This window comes from Cervus elaphus, chromosome X, assembly GCF_910594005.1.
Source record: "Cervus elaphus chromosome X, mCerEla1.1, whole genome shotgun sequence".
NCBI lineage: Eukaryota > Metazoa > Chordata > Mammalia > Artiodactyla > Cervidae > Cervus > Cervus elaphus.
Window position 1 is genome coordinate 58,109,383 of NC_057848.1, and position 13,303 is coordinate 58,122,685.

The following is a 13,303-nucleotide window of genomic DNA, read 5'->3' on the forward strand; positions in this document are numbered from 1 at the left end:
CATGGACGGGGGGTGGGTGGGGAGATGGTCTGGGGATGATTCAAGCGCATCTCATATATTGTGCACTGTATTCCTAATTTAATGCCACCGTTGATCTCAAAGGAGCTAAGAGGTACTGGTCTGGGGCCCGGAGGCTGGGGACCCTTAGTGAGATATCCAAATAGAAAAAAAGTGAATGTTGATCCCTGTCTTACCTTACACAAAAATTATTTCCAAGATGAACTGCTGATCTAAATGTGAAACGTGAAACCGTAGAACTTTCAGGAGAACATCTTCATAATAATGGTCATGGAAAAACTATGCAAAGGTAAGGAACAGAATACATGGAAAGACAAAAGAAAAACAACACAAATGGAAAAGTCTTCACCTTACTTGAAATCAAAGAAATGAAAATGAAATGAATTGTTAGGTATCCTTCTTGTTTGTCAGATACAATGGTTATAAAGTAATACTTTACTTTTAGCGAGGGTGTAATGATATGCGCTGCCTTATACTTTCTTAACAGAAGTGGAAATTTATATAACTTCCAAAAATCAGTCTGAGAAAATTCATCAAGAGTCTGGAGAATGTTCATGGCTTTGATACAATTCCAATTCTAGAATTCTCACCTAAAGCATGAGCACAAAAGCAGATAAGCATATATAAGGCAACGTTTACAGTAGCATCCCTTAAAATAGCAAGGGCTTCCCCAGTGGCTCAGAGGTTAAAGCGTCTGCTTCCAATGCGGGAGACCCGGGTTCGACCCCTGGGTCGGAAGATCCCCTGGAGAAGGAAATGGCAACCCACTCCAGTATTCTTGCCTGGAGAATCCCAGGGACAGAGGAGCCCGTTGGGCTGCCATCTATGGGGTCGCACAGAGTCGGACAGGACTGACGTGACTTAGAAACAGCAGCAGCAGTGTGTATCTGTTAATCCCAAACTCCTAATTTATCTCTCCCCAACTTTCCCCTTTGGTAACCATAAATTTGTTTTCTATGTCTGTGAGTCTGTTTTTGTAGATAAATTTATCTGTATCGTTTTTTTTTTTTTTTATTCCACATGTTAGCAATAGCATATGATATTTGTCTTTCTCTTTTTAAATGAGATATAACTTGCATACAGTAAATGCAGAAATCCTCAGTGCATTTGCTTAGTGAATTTTTATTGGGTTGGCCAAAAACTTTGTTTGAGTTTTCCCATAAGAAAAACCCAAACGGGGACTTCCCCTGTGGTCCAGTGGTTAAGAATCCGCCTTACAATGCAGGGGATTCTGGTTCGATCCCTGGTCTGGGAAGATCCCACATGCTGCAGGGCAAATGCGCGGGTGTGCCACAACTACTGAAGCCCACACACCCTACAGCTTAAAAAAAAAAAAAAAGAAAAACCCAAACGAATTTTTTGACCAACCCAATATATAGGTCCATTTGTGAAAATACTATGCAGATCAAAATTATACACTGGGATATTTATATTTTCATCATCCCCAGAAGGTTCCTTCATAGCCCAGTCAGTATCTATTCCCTGTCAGAGGTAACCATTATTCTGAAAGGCCCTCATTATCCTTAGGAAAGTTCCTTCTCTCTTTGGAAGTAATTTGACAGGTGATCTCTCAGAAGAGATCTCCATGTTTTTGGACCCATGCAGACTTCTCCTACCTCATGTCGGCAGGCCAGAGCAGAGGCACACCATCTTTATTTCATTTCTGCCCAGTTGCCTATACAGAACTTAGCTTATTATGTGCTCTGGTTGTCTTAGGATAACTTGTGTCTGTACCCAGCATACCCACTAGTTTTTGTCTTTACTCCGGGAATTAACAAAACCAACTGCCATCTGTTCCAAATCACATGAGGTAGCAGCTAGGGGTGATGAAGGTGTGTTACAGAAATAAAGCAGAAGCAGTGCTGCCTTTAAAAGATACTCCCCTCCCCCCATGTACCCCCTGGCTGTCTTCTTTCTATAGATGAATTAAAACAGAGGGTGTGTGAAGAGTGTGGTTTGCAGATCTTGCAATACTTTGCCAGAATGGAATTGCACTTTGTACTGAAGTCCTCAGAAGTATGAAAATAGAGTCTCATAGGGTGAGTGGGACTGGCTGAGGATATGTTATGCTTGTGTTGGTGCGTCCAGTTTGAAGTGTAGAATCAGAGAGTGAATACTCACTTGCTCAGACTAATGGTTCATTTTACCGTTGAGTTTGATGAAAATCATGGCTCCTAATTTTCCATGAAAGCTTTATCCAGCTGCCTTCATCTTTACTGAGATGGACTGTCTCTTCAGAGGTATAAAGTACTCCTTAAATCAGCTCTAGTAACCAGATAGAGATCAACATCAGGGTTAAGATCCTCATAGGCAAGAACTTAGGAGCCAGCAGCAGTTGCAGGTATACATCAGGTGTCCAGATCAGAAACTGAGACATCTAGCCCTAAATGAAAGATGAGGGAGCCAGTCTTCAATGATGGAATGTGTGCTTTCATGTGCTGTTACTCATTAGATTTCACAATAAGATAGGAAAGGTATTATTCCCCTTTGATGATGAGGAGAATGAAACATGTTCAAAGTCTCACAGTTAAATTTCTTCTTTGCCATCCCCTCTTTGCCTTCTATTGATACATTTCAAGATGTGTATCCTCCTCCTGCTTTCCTTCTCTTTTTCATCCTTTTGTTCTTTGCTGTGCCAGACTGTACCATAACAAATGGTCTCTGATCCAAGGCGGTATGCCCTTCAAGGTCACCTCCAATCTTGATTCCTTTGTGAAGTCTTCCCTGGCACTGTGGACCATAGTAAGGCCACGAGTCTATGACCTCGAGTCTTGCAGCTCTAGCTGATATCTTCGGCAGCTCCACAACAGCTATAGACGTTGCACGCACAGAGCACTCAGTGGTTCCTAGGCTTGAATAACGCTATGAGAAAGATGGGGTTCTGCTTCAGAAGATAGCTTTTGTAGCCACAGTCAGTGTAAAAGTACAAATGGTCTCTGAATGTTCCAAGGGCTCCTGAGTGATTTCTGATCAATGGAAGCTCTTTAGTTCCCCAACTACTGCCTTAAAATCAACATCGTCATCCAACACTGATCATTCAGTTTATTCCTTTGCCACCCTCCCTACTCGTAGGCATAAACCACTTGACTGTATTTTGTTTTAGTATTTCACCAGGGAGCTTTCAAGCTTCTTAATTAATAACAAAAACATATTAAGCTGGACAGAAATGGCCTGACCGTAGTACATTCCTTTACTGAGTATCTGCAGTCTGGTCCCCCTCTGGCATAGGCTTTGGGAGCTCCCATTCTCTCCAACAACCTGTGAGCAGTTCACACCTACAGCCCTAGATCAGAGCAGACATGAAATTCCAGCCCCAGCCAGTTGTTATAGGTGTTCTCTGAAAAGAACAGTGGTAACGTAATTAGTGCATCTAATTATCAGTGTGTTCACACACTTTTTATTTTCAAAGGACCACAGCAGTGCTGGGCAGTAGAAATATAATGTGTGTCACATATATAATTTAAAATTTCCTAGTAGTCACATTAAAAATGTCAAAAGAAACATGTGAAATTAATTTTGTTACATTTTATTTAGCCTAATACATTAAAAATATTATCATTTCAACGTGGAAGTACTATAAAAGAGATTTTACATTCTGTTTTGGTACAAAGTCTTGGAAAATCAGGTGTGTAATATATGTACACACCACATTTCATTTTGGACTGGCCACATTTCAAGTGTTTAAGAGCCATATGTGGCTACTGGCTACCATATAGGATAGCCCAGGCCCAAAGGAACTTTTAGTGCAACTTGTCTTATATAGATGGACCTGGGTTTGTTCATTTTTCCAGTAGTCGTGTATGGATGTGAGAGTTGGACCATAAAGAAAGCTGAGCGCCAAAGAATTGATGCTTTTGAACTGTGGTGTTGGAGAAGACTCTTGAGAGTCCCTTGGACTGCAAGGAGATCCAACCTGTCCATCCTAAAGGAGATCAGTTCTGAGTGTTCATTTGAAGGACTGATGTTGAAGCTGAAACTCTTTAATACTTTGGCCACCTGATGAGAAGAACTGACTCATTGGAAAAGATCCTGATACTGGAAAAGATTGAAGGCAGGAGGGGAAGGGGATGACAGAGGATGAGATGGTTGGATGGCATTACCAACTCAATGGACATGAGTTTGGGTAAACTCTGGGAGTTGGTGAGGGACAGGGAGGCCTGGTGTGCTGCAGTCCATGGGGTCACAAAGAGTTGGACACGACTGAGCGACTGAACTGAACTGAACTGAAGGTTTGTTTGTGGGTTAATTTAAAAAAAAAAGTTTATTGAACCTCGACTCTATGCTAGGCACTGAAGGGGGAAACGAAAGAGTGCAGTGCAGTGTCTGCCATCAAAGTGGTCACATGTAAGAAGTGAAGTCATTCTGGCTATAATTTATAATGTCTCCAACTACAAGGCAGTTTTTGTGATGAATTGCCAAGCAAGTGATTTACATAGTAAAATATTATCTTTAGAGGAGAAAGTAATCCTTGTCAGCTGAAGCAGTTAGGGATGTTTCATGGAGGACAAGGGAATGGGACAAACAGAATATTTATCAAAGGTGGAGAAAGGGGAGAGTCAACAGGTAAGGCAGTGGGTAGAGCTCAAGCAAAGATATAGGACTGGTTAAGTATCAGAAGTATTGTAAGAGAGTGAGTAGATTAGCTTGGCTGTAACTGCGAATTCACACAAAGGGAATTGTAGAAAGAGAGGTGGGGTTTCTTTTGGCTGTAATATAGAGAGGTGAAATGTTTAGAGAGGTGGCTAAGGTGCTTCTGTTAATAACCGCAATGAATATAATAAGAGCAGCTGCCATTTGAGTGATTAGAGATCAGTCCCTCTACTAAGCACTTTATATGTATCATGTCACTGAATCTTCCAAATGAGAAAGTTGAGTCTCTACAGAGGTTGAACGACTTGCCTGTGGTCACACATTTAGAAAGTCAGCAGAGCAAAACTTTGAATCTGAATGTATCTTAGTCCAGAGCATTCAGCTTAACCATTAGCCGTGATGCTCCTGAGAAGGTTGGGGGCTGTGATCTGTGTACCTTGTGTCACAGGAGGCCCCTACTGCTATTGGCAGAAGTACTACAGGGCTGCTGAGGTATCATGTCGACATATGGTAGAGAATCTCCAGCCATGAATTCTCAGCAATTTGTTTCTTCCGAAGAGGTCCAAACGGGCCCAGTTCATGTGATACCTCTATACTGGGTCTGTACATCCCAATGTCCCATTACTTGTTTTCTTCTTTTCTCTTTCCTCAGTATCCTAAAGTCATACTAGAATGCCAGAACCTTCATAGAGCACTTAGTGCAATACTCTGATCTCGTTTGTTATTGTTGTTGTTCAGTCACTAAGTCGTGTCCGACTACTCGTGACCCCATGGACTGCAGCATGCCAGGCTTCCCTGTCCTTCACTATCTCCTGGAGTTTGCTCAGACTCATGTCCATGGAGTCAGTGATGCCATCCAACCATCTCATCCTCTTTCATCCCCTTCTCATCCTGCCTTCAATCTTTCTCAGCATCAGGGTCTTTTCCAATGAGTTGGCTCTTCGTCTCAGGTGGCCAAAGTATTGGACCTTCAGCTTCAGCATCAGTCCTTCCAATCAATTCAGGGTTGATTTCCTTTAGGATTGACTGGTTTGATCTCCTTGATGTCCAAGGGACACTCAAGAGTCTTCTGTAGCACCACAGTTTGAAAGCATCAATTATTCAGTGCTTCAACCTTCTTTATGGTCCAACTCTCACACCCGTACATGACTACTGGAGAAACCATAGCTTTGACTATATGGACCTTTGTTGGCAAAGTGGCATCTCTGCTTTTTAATAGTCTGTTTAGGTTTGTGATAGGTTTTCTTCCAAGGAGCAAGCGTCTTTTAATTTCATAGCTACAGTCACCATCCACAGTGACTTTGGAGCCCAAGAAAATAAAATCTGTCACTGCTTCCACTTTTCATTCTTCTGTTTGATCTTTTGTATCCGTTTGATCTTTTCCCCTTTCTATTTCATCTTCCATATCGGATCTTATAGGAAGAAAAAACTTCCTGAGGCCCAGAGAGGAAAGGACTTGCTCAAAGTCATGGGGTTGTATAAGTGGCAGATCTGTGTCCCCATCAGGCTTCTTTCCACTCAGAGAACTATGCTAACAATTTCAAAAGGCCTTCTCAATAGAAAGCAACATATTCAGAATAAGAAGTGTATTTCAATGACTAATTGTTTTAGCTGTCTAAGGCTCTTTAACAACTGAAAAACTTTATCATAGATGATAGGTATCCCTGAATTAAGAAATGGATTTCAGCAATGACTGCTTGGAAATGAGTTTCTGTTAAGTGGACTTGGTAGTCTTATGAACTTTGATAAAATCAGATGTCCTTCAAATGGAAAAAATAGTGACCCTGCTGAATAGAATAAAATTGTGCTTATGAATGCAGCAAATCTCTAAAACTCACATTTTTTAAAAAAAGCACATGCTTTTAAATTTAAAACCTTACTCTGAATATGGTTCCAGTTGGAGAACAAATAATAAAAAAAAGTAATACTTACAGTTAAAAAGCATACTCAGATAATCACAGAGTGGAGGCCAGTTATTCTGGCAGGTGTTCAAGCTACCTTCCTTATCTGACAAACCGTTCACTACTCAACACTTAGAGGCCCTCAAAGGTACCACCACTTTTAATTGTTTTGCCCTTTTACTTCTGACCTCTAACATCAACTTTATAGACTCCTTTGCCCAATAATACACTGTTTTTCTACTTTCCTTGGAAGAAATGACAGTCTAGAAGCTGAAGGCCTGAAATAACTGGTTGCTACTTAATTTTCGCTGCTTTTTCTTGTGTCTGCTGGGACCTGGTGTTTGTCATGCTCTTAAGCAGGGCCAAGAGGGAACAAAAGAGGCACAGTCTGTCCCTGCCATAGTGAAGCATAGTCATTTCAGAGAACAGAACAAAAATCACAAAACAATTAGCAAATTAAAATAATACAAGATAACAGGGGCCTACTGTATAGCACAATGAACTATGTTTAATATCTTATAATAACCTGTAATGACAAGAACTTGAAGAAGAATTTATACACACACACACACACACACACACACATATATATATATACTGTACACAAGAAACAATGTAAGTCAACTGTGTTGTTGTTGTTGTTGTTCAGTCACTAAGTCGTGTCTCACTCTTTGCAACCCCATGGACTGCAGCACGCCAGGCTTCCCTATCCTACACTATCTACTGGAACTTGCTCAAACTCATGTTCATTGAGTGGATGATGCCATCCAAGCACCTCATCCTCTGCTGCCCTCTTCTCCTCCTGCCCTCATCTTTCCCAGCATCAGGGTCTTTTCCAATGAGTTGGCTCTTCTCATCAGGTGGTCAAATATTGGAGGTGGAGCTTCAGCTTCAGCATTAGTCCTTCCAGTGAATATCCAGGGTTGATTTCCTTTATGACTGACTGGTTTGATCTCCCTGATGTACAAGGGACTCTCAAGAGTCTTCTGAAGCACTACACTTTGAAAGCATCAATTCTTTGGGCTAAACTTTCTTTATGGTCCAATTCTCATACCCGTACATGACTACCTGAAAAACTGTACCTTTGACTATACAGACCTTTGTCAGCAAAGTGATGTTTCTGCTTTCTAATATGCTGTCTAGGTTTGTCACAGCTTTTATTCCAAAGAGCAAGTGTCTTTTAATTTTGTGGCTGCAGTAACTGTTCTGCAGTGATTTTGGAGCCCAGGAAGAGAAAATCTGCTACTGTTTCCACACCTATTTGCCATGAGATGATAGGACTGGATGCCAGGATCTTCGTTTTTTGAGTGTTGAGTTTTAAGGTAGTTTTTTTCACCCTCTTGTATCAATTTCATGAAGAGGCTCTTTAGTTCCTTTTTACTTTATGCCATTAGAGTGGTATCATCTACTTATCAGAGGATTTGATATTTCTCCCAGCAATCTTGATTCCAGCTTGTGATTCATGCAGCCCAGCATGTTGCATGATGTTATATGCATATAAGTTAAATAAGCAGGGAGTCCATATACAGCTAACTGTTGCTTCTTGACCTGCATATAGGTTTCTCAAGGGGCAGGTAAGATGGTCTGGTACTCCCATCTTTTTAATAATTTTCCACATTTGTTGAGATCCACACAGTAAAAGGCTTTAGCATTGTCAGTGGAGCAGAAGTAGATGGTTTTTGGGAATGTGCTTGCTTTTTCTATGAACCAATGGATGTTGGCAATTTGATACTTGGTTCTTTTGCCTTTTCTGATTCCAGCTTGTACATCTGAGGCTCTTGGTCCATGTACTGCTGAAGCCTCGCTTGAAGGAGTTTGAGTATTACTTTGGTAGCATGTGAAATGAGCTCAATTGTATGATAGTTTCAAAATTCTTTGGAATTGGAATGAAAACTGACCTTTTCCAGTCCTGTGGGCACTGCTGAGTTTTCCAAATTTGCTGGCATATTGAGGTGCAGCATTTTCACAGCATCATCTTTTACCATTTAAAATAGCTCAGCTGGAATTCTATCACCTCCACTAGCTTTGTTTGTAGTGATGCTTCCTGAGGCCCCCTTGACTTCGCATTCCAGGATGTCTGGCTGTAGGTCAGGGATCACACCACCGTGGTTATCTGGGTCATGGAGATCTTTTTTATATAGTTCTTCTGTGTATTCTTCTCACCTCTTCTTAGTATCTTCCACTTCTGTTAGGTCCATACCATTTCTGTCCTTTATTGTGCCCATCTTTACATGAAATGTTTCCTTGTATCTCAAATTTTCTTGAAGAGATCTTTAGTCTTTCCCATTCCATTGTTTTCCTCTATTTCTTTGCATTGATCACTTAGGACAGCTTTCTTGTCTCTCCTTGCTATTCTTTGGGACTCTGTATTCAGATGGGTATATCTTTCCTTTTCTCCCTTGACTCTTGCTTCTCTTCTTTCCACAGCTATTTGTAAGGCCTTCTCAGACAACCAATTTGCCTTTGTGCATTTCTTTTTCTTGGCGATGGTCTTGATCACCACCTCCTGTACAATGTGACAAACCTCTGTCTGTAGTTCTTCAGACACTCTTTCTATCAGATCTAATCCCTTGAATCTACTAGACACTTCCACTATATCATCATAAGGGACTTGATTTAGGTCATACCTGAATGGCCTAGTGGTTTTCCCTACTTTCTTCAAGTTAAGTATGAATTTTGCAAAAAGGAGTTCATGATCTGAGCTACTGTCAGACCGGGAATTGATTTTTTACCATCATATGGAAAACCAGTTAAGCATGTTATGTTTGCAGCTAAGGAAGAAATATGGGTTGCTGTTCATTTAGGACCCATGGAAGAGATTGGAGAAAACGGAGTAGGTATGCCAGAAATGATTCATTAGGTAGAAAGAGAAGGTTAGAGATCAGATTACTAAAAAGATCATTGTTTCACCACTGATTTGAAAATGCACCTTTCATGTAAAATAAACATACCAAAGTCTCTATTTGAATTCTCAGATATACCAGATAGATCTACTTTCTCTGATAGCAGAAAATCTCATACTACTGCAATTGAATACAAGAAGATCCCATGTAAACTTCTCAACCTATCCTAGTCTGATGTATGTATTATTTCAGATGAACTTGATGTTTAGCTTATCAATTTTTCATTGGCTATTCTAAGATACTCAAAGAATTTTAAAACTATGAAAACTCTTGGTCTAAAATAGCAAGTGAAAAATAGTTAAAATACCGTCTTCATTCTATTTAGCATTTATTTAGAGACATGTACAGAAAAATAGTTGTAAAATGTGTCCATATCACAGGGTGTATTCAGTTTTTTGTGCTTAGGGTTCTTTTTTTAAATGTTCATACTTTGAGTCTTTAACAATAAAAATGGTAAATGATTTTAAGCTTAACATTCTCTAAAGCAAACATTATAAAGCAGGGGGCATGGTCTAGTATATGCAGAATTATTTGTGTATTCACTCCTCCAGTAGCTCATCAGTCATGCCTTGAGCAGTGACCATAATTATTGTGTCTTGTGTTCAGGTGTTGGGATTCCAGAGATGAATGAAATATGCTTGTCTTTGTTGTATATTGTATATTGGGGAAGACAAATAGATACCTGAAAATTTCTAACACAAGATGGAAATTGCTTTAATATAAGCATCTGTAGGAGGAGAGGAGCAATGGACTCTGCTGGCATTGGTGGCAGAGAGGCTTCAGAGCAGAAGCACCATTTGAGTTTAGCCTTAAAGAATGAGGACACTTTCATCACCCGGCCACTCTAGGTGCATAAGGGAAAGCAATTCCTTCAAAGGGGAAGGAAACATCTAGTCCTATTTCATTATGTGGAGAAGCCACTAAACAGCTTCTTCCTTGCAGTCTTAAATGATGCTAATGTGGAAAGATGGGCAAATATAAGAGACCAAAAAGAGAAAGTAAAAGGATCAAGGGAACAAGGGACTTTGGAAGAGTCCTGATCAGGAAGTAATAAAATGAGAACCTGCTTTGAAAAATGCAAGCAGATTTTTCTGAGGAAAGAATGACTCAAAGCTGCATTTAATGGAAGGAAGAAAGTGTGAAAGCAGTCTGACTAAGCTCAGCATGTTGTATTTGCAGGTAAGGAAGAAATATGGGTTGGTGTTCATTTAGGACCCATGGAAGAGGTTGGAGCAAAGGGGGCAAATATTCCAGCAATGATTCATTAGGTAGAAAGAGAATGTTAGAGATCAGATACCACTGCTACTTGTTAAATAAATTAATCATAACCCATAGACAGACACTTACTATCTAAAGGTACCAATGCCTAACCACTGAGAAAAGGCGCCCCCAAGTACTGTGTCTCAGGGAAAAAACAAGGGCTCATTACTCACGGCTTAACAGCAGCTGACAGAGGACATCCTAGGTTTGTGGGGATGCATAGGGGAGAAAGAAGCAAGAAGTATGTAAGTACATATGTATGTATGTACATATTTATATTATTGATAAAAGGAGAAGCCATTTATTCCTATGCATATTATTGTTCTAATATAATATCAGGTGTTTTACATAAATTGTCCCATTCAATCCCAGAATGACTCTCAGATATAGATACACGCTGTCATCATTCCCATTTTACAGATGAGAAAACTAAGTGTTACAGAAGTTAAGAAACTTACTCAAGGTCAAATAGCTTTTAGGTGGTGAAGCTATAAATTGAGATTAGATTTGAAATCCTGTGGTCCCAACTGCTCAACTAGATACTGTTTTATTCCCTCTGCTACAACCCTAGTCTCAGTCATCATCAGATCATACTTGTGTAGTGCCAAGAGCCTGAGAGTCCTCTTTTCCTACAGAGTTCACAACAGTCAGTGAACTTTCTAAAACATAAATCAGACTATATCACTTTCTTTATCAACCATCTAGCAGCCCTCCACTGCACATAAGATGAAATCCCCATTCTTACCGCACAAGTCCCTACAAGACCTCCTCTCTGCCTCTCCAGTCTCAATCTTCTCTCTCTGCTCTGCTCCTCTCTGACTGATTTCGATTTACACTCAGCCTTTGGCAGTTCCTCAGCACACTCTTCTTGTTCTTGCTTCATGACATGGCAATTTGCTATTCTACCTAAAATGCTCTTCTTCCAAATCTTCACACAACTGACTGTATCTCATTCTTCAAATCTTGTTTTAGATATCAACTCCTCAGGGAAGGTTTCCCCACACCCTTTAGCCAAAGCAGCTCTTCTCTGCCCCACGCCAATATCGTGAACCACCCCTTCGCCCATGAAAATAGAAATTACTTGATGGCAAGAACTATTGACTTTACGTCCTTCTCTGTAAGTCCAGAACCAACAATATCTGACACTTCCTAGGCACTCAAGACATATTTGTTTCCTGAAATACTAGTATCTTTCTTAAAGTGTCATACTCATATGTATATATACATATATACATATATATGCACACACACATATATATGCTTTTGTGAAATATGGGAGTTTGATGTCATCTCATAGAAGTGAAACGTACACCCCCCATCCCAAATTTCTTCTCAAAGACAAGACTAATGATGCCACACATACGTCAAGAAAATATGAAAATGATTGTTACTCACATAATGAGTTATGCATCAAAAATAGTTAGGCCAATAAAAAAAGAGAAATAATAGTAGCTCTGAAGTGATGGGTAATTAGATGATTGTAATTTTTTTCATTCTATAGATGTAGGTATGGATATAGATAATCGAAACATGAAGTTCTATACCTTAAACATTTGCAATTTTAATTTGTCCATTATAACTCAATAAAATTGAATAAACAATGGGATCAGGAATGCAAGGATTCTTTAGTATCCGCAAATCAATCAATGTAATACACCACATTAACAAATTGAAAGATAAAAACCATATGATTATCTCAATAGATGCAGAGAAAGCCTTTGACAAAATTCAACACCCATTTATGATTAAAACTCTCCAGAAAGCAGGAATAGAAGGAACATACCTCAACATAATAAAAGGTATATTTGACAAACCCACAGCAAGCATTACCCTCAATGGTGAAAAATTGAAAGCATTTCCGCTGAAATCAGGAACAAGACAAGGATGCCCACTCTCACCACTACTATTCAACATAGTTTTGGAAGTTTTGGCCACAGCAATCAGAGCAGAAAAAGAAGTAAAAGGAATCCAGAAAGGAAAAGAAGAAGTGAAACTCTTGCTGTTTGCAGATGACATGATCCTCTACAGAGAAAACCCTAAAGACTCTACCAGAAAATTACTAGAGCTAATCAACGAATATAGTAAAGTTGCAGAATATAAAATTAACACACAGAAATCCCTTGCATTCCTATACACTAACCATGAGAAAACAGAAAGAGAAAGTAAGGAAACAATACCATTCACCATTGCAACAAAAAGAATAAAATACTTAGGAATATATCTACCTAAAGAAACAGAAGATCTATACATAGAAAACTATAAAACACTGATGAAAGAAATCAAAGAGGACACAAACAGATGGAGAAACATACCGTGTTCATGGATTGGAAGAATCAATATTGTCAAAATGGCTTTTCTACCCAAAGCAATCTATAGATTCAATGCAATCCCTATCAAGCTACCAATGGTATTTTTCACAGAACTAGAAAAAATAATTTCACAATTTGTGTGGAAATACAAAAAACCTCGAATAGCCAAAGTAATCTTGAGAAAGAAGAATGGACCTGGAGGAATCAACCTGCCTGACTTCAGACTCTACTACAAAGCCACAGTCATCAAGACAGTATGGTACTGGCACAAAGACAGAAATATAGATCAATGGAACAGAATAGAAAGCCCAGAGATAAATCC